The following is a 7,083-nucleotide window of genomic DNA, read 5'->3' as shown; positions in this document are numbered from 1 at the left end:
TGACATGTGAACCTCTGGTCATTACTATCTGTGTTGCCACTGGGGCAATTTGACTTTAGACCCTGTGCTGGTGAAAGGTGCGCCCCAGACAGGAAACCAGAGGTGATTCCTCGGCAATGGAAAGATTTTTCGTTATTGTGCAGAGGGATATGGGTTAGATCCTTTGTGAGGGTTTTTATTGCTGTCTGTGCTGTAATGATTGGTCACTGAGAAAGGAAGAGAAGAGCGATCTCCTTGAAGCTGAAGTTTAATCAGCTGATATTTTACCTTCCCTGGTTCTTCTTTTCCCTCCTAATTAACATGCTTATTAAATTAAACCTTTCCATTGTATTGCATACCTTATTCTATACCCAGTGATGTCATCATTGAGTGTTCGTGCTTCCCTATGAAATGCAGGCAAATCATGGCTGTTGGGAGGAGCCAGTAGTGTGCAGATTCCTGAAAATGGGAAGATGTGGTCGTGTCCAGATGTGATGCTGAGCCTCTAAAAGGACTGAAATCCAAGAAAGGGGGGTGGGGGCGGGGCCAGCTATAGTAAGGCTGGGAAGGAAGCGTTAGATGATGCTGGACATCCTATAGCCAGGAAATGAGGCGGGCTCTATCTGACTTGCTGCAGCTTCTAATGCACATTGTGAGGAGATGACAGTGTGCTAGGAAATCAGAGGAAGCATTTTAAGTCCAGGAAAGGAGCCGGTAAAACTGTGCAAGACTGAAGGGAAGGCCCGGAGCAAATTCAATAATAAAATGTTCAGTACATTCCTGCAATACATATCCTCTTGTTTTATCTCAGTGCAAAAAAATGTCTGATCTGCCAGATGAACAGTGCGCTCCTAACTTCCTGTTTTGTGCTGACAACACAGTACTCTACACTGAAATCCCAACCAGTGTTGTCAGCCTTGCTTGCTGCACTACAGAACTCCACCGTTCTGCCCCGTCTGTCCTGCTCCACATGCATTCATTCTTTCCCTGCCTTGACTCCGAAGAACCTGCCTGCTCACTGTGTGTATGGAAAGGGTTTTTGGAAGATTTAGTTCTGGGGGGAACTGAGCTCCTAGCAGCTTCCCCTACGAGCCTGGTGATGACATCACAGGGAGTAATAAATGTTACTTTCTTAGTACAGGAACAAGATGAAGGAAAACAACGCTGGGACATGATCTAGATTTGGAAAGGGAGGTGTGAGAGTACGATTGGCTCCTGCCCAAACCTTATAATGGGGACTCAGACACCAATAAAAACCTCGCAGAGCTTTTACTTTTCCCAGAATTGAGAAGTTCATTGCCGCCTCCCTTCAGGAAATGCTCTTTGCTTGGCTCTCTCTGGTTTCAGTATATTGAGTCACCGTCCTGGAACAAGCATGCAGATGAGAAAGTCAGAGTGACGTCTGATTTGCCTTCTTGTCCCAAGACACCGGGGGGAATTTATCAAAACCGGAGCAGCTGTGCAGGGGAACCAATCAGCTTCTCTCTTTCATTTTCAAATCTTAACTGAACAAACTGAAGAGAAGCTGATTGGTTGCCATGCACAGCTGCTCCAAATTCTGTCTGCTCCAGTTTTGATGAATCCCTCCCATTGACTTATTACTGAAGCTGCTGGATCATCATGGCAGCCGGGGGGACTAGCGTTGTCAGGGGAATGCCCGGCTTCCATGCAAAGTCTTGTCCCACAATCTGTGTTCTGCTGTCAGTACGATATCTCTTTGTTTTCTGACTACAAAGAACCGTTTGGACCTTTTTTTGTTTCAGTGCGATCATACCCAGAATGCCGAGCGCTGCGCCATTGCTTGCCGTAACATCGGTGCATATTTATTGAGGAACAAAGCATACGGGTTTTATTTGTATTTCTAGCTGTGCCCCTGACGGCTGACGCTTGTCTTGCTGTACCATATTCTTTTTCCACCATGCGGGGGCGGAGGACGCAATGTAATCTGACGGCAGCTTCGGATTACCGCCGTTGCTTTTTTTATTGTTGTTTTCCTCTTCAATATTTTATCCCCGTGCCGGCAAGCATCTTGTCGGGTTGAACATTACCTCGGGGTCTCCCTTGTGATGTGTTGATGCCGGCTGTGATCCTCCAGGCTAAGAGGAGATGAAAGATGTCACACTTTGTGTGTGCGTATGAGGGGGGCTCCCCAGGTACCACCACAGGGGCTTCTACTGGTACAATGCCATACATTTCATTATCTGCTCCCTTCTCTTCCTCCTCGTTACTCCGCCGCGCAGGTCCTCCATGTCGGTTCAGCAGAGGGATAGGAACCAGGAATGTTGCATGGCGATGGTTCATTTTCTACGAACACACACACACTCTCACACACACTCTCACACACTCTCACACACTCACACACACTCTCACACACACTCTCACACACACTCTCACACACACTCTCACACACACTCTCACACACACTCTCACACACACACTCACACACACACTCACACACACACACACTCACTCTCTCAAGTAAATGCAATGTGAAATAAAAGTTATTTTTCAAAGCTGTGTTACATAGTTACATAGTTACATAGTATTTGAGGTTGAATAAAGACATTAGTCCATCAAGTCCAACCTATTAGGATCTCATTCTAGGAGTACCCGTACCCCTGTATATTGCGGTCCCTTAAGAAATCGTCCAAAAGTTTCTTGAACAATTCCACATTATTTGCTGAAATCACCGCCTGTGGCAGTGAGTTCCAGACCCTAACTGATCTTACTGTGAAGAACCCCCTTCGCCCCTTGTGCTGGAATTTTTTTTCCACCAATTTTAGGTGGTGGCCTCTAGTTTTTGTAATGGAGTTAATTTTAAACAGTTTATCGCTAATGTTGCTACCACCATTGAACATTTTGTACATGGAAATCATATCCCCCCTTAATCTCCTCACCTCCAATGTGAACATGTTTAAATTTAGTAGCCTTGTCTCGTAGCTCTGGTCCTCCATACCCCTAATTAGTTTGGTTGCCCTCCGCTGGACTTTTTCCAACTCAAGGACATTTGGACATTTGTTGATTTGGAAGGAAATCTGTATATAGAATATGAAGTCTTATTGGGGAGTTTAGTTAAGGGAGAACTCCGGGGCAGATCTCTTGCGGTGGGGCTACTCCTGCGCTTCAAGGGTTAAGTGGCTCATTTACTCGCCTGATCCTCGGTCCCCGCAGCCTCCCGCCCTCCTCTCCAGCGGTGGGGATGTACCTCGGCGTCCTCATGTCGGAAGCACTCTATTATACATGATGACTCACGGGCCCCTAGACCGTCACAGCGGAGAGGGAGAGAGGCTGTGGGACCGAGGGTTGGGTGAATATATCTTTTTTTTTACACCCTAGACCAAAATGAACCCTAACCCTTGCAATGCTGGGGCAGCCCCACTGCAAGGGTTACGCTCTATTCTGCCGAAAGTTCTTGAAGAAAGAATCGGCGATGGATGTTTGTAAGAATCTGAACTTCTTTCTCGTCCATCGAGGGGCACAGGAGTTCAGACGCATCGGGATAATAGTGCCGCCTACAGGAGCTTTGGACACCGGTAAACACAAATTGTAAGGCAGCCTCCGTATAACCCTACCTCTATCCAGGGTGCCTCAGTTTATTGCTAGTGTCCTAGGAGGTTGGATACCTTTTCCTCAGCTCCGAGAACAGTCTGTAACGCCTAATCATTTTTGTTACTAGCCTTTCTTTATCACCCAATATTGGAGCCATTACTCTGGAAGGAATGGAAGCACCACCAGAGATTTTCCCCATGGAGAGGAAGTTTATAAACCGGTAGTCTGTATCTGTCATAGACACACCAGTGACCCACCATAACAGGGGGACCACTAAGTTGGTTGACTTTTTGGATTCCACTGACAGGCAGTGTTGAGTCCTTCCTTAAATCCCAGTTTGTATTGGCTGGCCCCGCCCTCCACATCTGGCTCTCCTCTACCGGAAGTCTCTTTATGGAAAGCAGTGGTTTGCACATCTGGGTGCTCTTCATCTCTTGTGTGGTGGGCAGATATCACTGGAGGGCTCGGTGGCCCTCTGGATTGCCAGAAGGTAGAACATGCTGGACTCCTGCTGCAGGTGCCCCCAGTTGGGGATAGCGTATGTCTGGAAGACTTCATGGGATGGGAAGGCCTAGGTGTAGGTCCTCCTCGTGTGGCTTTCACAGCCTTTTGAGGAAGGTTTCCCAGATACCTTCTCTGCTTCTTCTGTGTCTGTTCTTAGCAGTGGGGCTAATATATTGTGTGTATGTATGTGTGTGTGTATATATATATATATATACATTAGGGATATATATTAGGGATTCAGCGATACTGTTTTTTTTTTGTTTAAGAGGACCGGAAGTCCCATTAAGGAAGCCAGGCAGCATGTAATGACTCGCCACACGGCTTCCCGAAGCCGCCCTCATGCTTCTCGTAACTATGTGGCGAATATGCATGGAGCTGGCTTTCTGGCCAATCAGAAAGCCGGGCACCACGTCATTACACGGCTCCTGGCTTCCTCATTGGCCAGCTTTCCAACCAAGTAGGAAGCCTGATTGGCCGGGAAGCCGGCTCCATACTCTCTTGTCACAAGTGACGAAGTAGCATGGAGCCGGCTTCCTGATACAGGAAGTATCTTGCTAGGCATCGGAGAATTTGGGCGAGTACTTGGCCAAATACTTGATACCGATACTAGTATTGGTGCATCCCTAATAAATAAATATATACACACACAGATCCTGCCAGGAATACTTTGCTGCCCTGTGTTGTTTCAAGGAGAGTAAGTAGCCCTCCTAGTTCTTTTCTCAGAACTACAGAATGATTAGCCTCTATGTTGTAGAGTGAGAGGGTTCCAGTAGTTTAGCAAAAGAAAACTTGGCAGGGCTGACACTACTTAGTCAACAAAATTCTGTCTGTTGTCAGCCAACAAAGGGACTTAGGACCTGAGTGCAATTCTGGCTGATCAACAAGTATTTTTCTGCACTTGCAGGGTCTTTAAAGGGATAAAATGTGGAAACTTGGATATTATAGCGCAGAGATGTATTTCAGGTTTTCTTTCCCTTAACCTACACTTGAAATGAGTGACTAATGTAGTGCTCACTTGTGGCCACCAGATGGCACCATATGACCGGGAGTGCAGAGCTCAGCGTGAACATGGAAGAGGTATCTCTCTATATATAACAGATAATTATCACCTTCCTCTGGGCTCTCCGAAGATCCTCCTGGGGTGTGTGCGTAGGCTGTGTGGTATAATGAGAGGCGCTTGTAAGATGGATGTCGCAGAAAGCCTGTTATGCTCGGCGTTTAAATAATTTACACAAATGTGATGCGGCGTCACTTTAGACTAAAGAGGAGCATTATTTAGTATACCGAATTATGTCAAAGACTCTGTAAATGAGGACATACACAGGAACCTCCAATGCTTAAAGGGGACCTGCATTTTCCCACAGTGAGCAGGGCCTCTGATAAGGGGGTGCAGGCATACCGGGCCCCATTGGATCAACAATGGTTGGACCCATTGCAGCATCATATGGGTCCCCATTATTTTCCCCTGGGGGTAAATATCAGTCAGGTGGATGGGGCAGTAGTTAGGACTCTGCCATCTCACACTCCTTCATGGCGTCGGCAGCTCCTCAGGGCTCATTGCTCAGGCTTGTACGCCCAGGCCTGGCCAATCTACAAACTCCATGCACAGCCTTGGGTGCCAGGTAGCAGTCACCATGCCAACCAGAAGACATTGCCAGCTGTGAATCACTGTAGAGAATTGGGGTGCCATGGGGCCTAACTGGGGGGTGAATGGAGGGATACCGGGATAAGCAGCAGATGGGCCGCAGCAGGCACTGTGTGTATAGAAGGGGTCTGACAGCATGGGGTACCTGGTTGAGGATACACATGGGAGTTGGGAGACTGGAATAAGGAATATCAGCCTCACATTGTTTGGCACATTTATTCCAAGCCAAACCCCTAAATACACAGATTATATATATAACCTGCCAAATGATTTGCTCTTTGGCTCTGCCAGTCTTGTGTGCTAAGCACCCCTGCCAGACAGTGCAGCCGGGTCCTCCGCTACAATAGAACCACAGCTTGTTTAACACAAAGTTAAAAAAGCACCCGCATACACGTTTGGGAGTTCTGGCAAGGAGTGCTACAGGTCCTTGGATTTAAATAAAAGGACGGGATGCCTAAACAGATTCAGTCATGTACACTAGCTACATTAAAAGTAGATGAAATAGATTTCAGTGAATGCATAACAATTGTTTGGTATTTTATGTCTGTCTGGACTCTGGAGTCCAGCATGAAACACTCAGAATAAAAAGGAAAGAAAGAAACAGAAGATGGAATCGTGTGTCTGTCATACACATAAACGGCCACTAGGTGGAGCGGAAATACGTTATGTGGATGTTCCCTTACCCAGTGCAGCCACAATGGAAGCTGATGAAACAAAAATCAATTTCCAGGTCTCTCTTATGACTTGCAGAGTCCATGTGGACGATGTTGTCTAAGCTCTATCTGCATCTGATTAACTCAGAATGGGATTTAATAAAACACCCCTTTGTGTGAAAACCACTTACTAGTCATGGTGGGGTCCCCATGGCTCTAACAGTTCTGCACATGTAGACGTTTTAAGGAGCCTCCTGTTTTCTATATGTAGTGGTGGCCAGGATTATAATGTAATTGGGGTGTGACATGCAATGTATGAGGGTGTCTGCTACTTAGCTGCATATTGGCTGCTGTCCCGCAACAAGGAGCGAGAGACCCTTTAACCGTTTCACCCTTTCACTCACACCACTGTGACTAATATCTACTGTACTGTGTCACCGAAACATGAATATGGGGTATATCTGTTCTGATGGCAGCTCTGATTGTGGGTAGTTTTCCACTCACATTGAAGAGATTTGCTATCACTTCATGCTGTTTTTTCAGGACAGAAATAGGAAAGAAGATGAAAAAAACCCTTTCCTACACTCTCCAAATGTAAACAAAAAAAAGTGAATTCCTTAGATAGACTTTAAACAAATCGCTTCATTATAGTTACATTTTCAAAATGTGTCTTTCACCAAAGCCTGACATGCGAGTTATATCCGAATTCAGTTATTCCACCTACACTATATATCCAAAAGTATGTGGACAACC

Source organism: Nanorana parkeri, unplaced genomic scaffold (genome assembly GCF_000935625.1).
Source record: "Nanorana parkeri isolate BGI_ZX_2015 unplaced genomic scaffold, ASM93562v1 scaffold5, whole genome shotgun sequence".
NCBI lineage: Eukaryota > Metazoa > Chordata > Amphibia > Anura > Dicroglossidae > Nanorana > Nanorana parkeri.
This window is presented reverse-complemented; position numbering follows the sequence as displayed.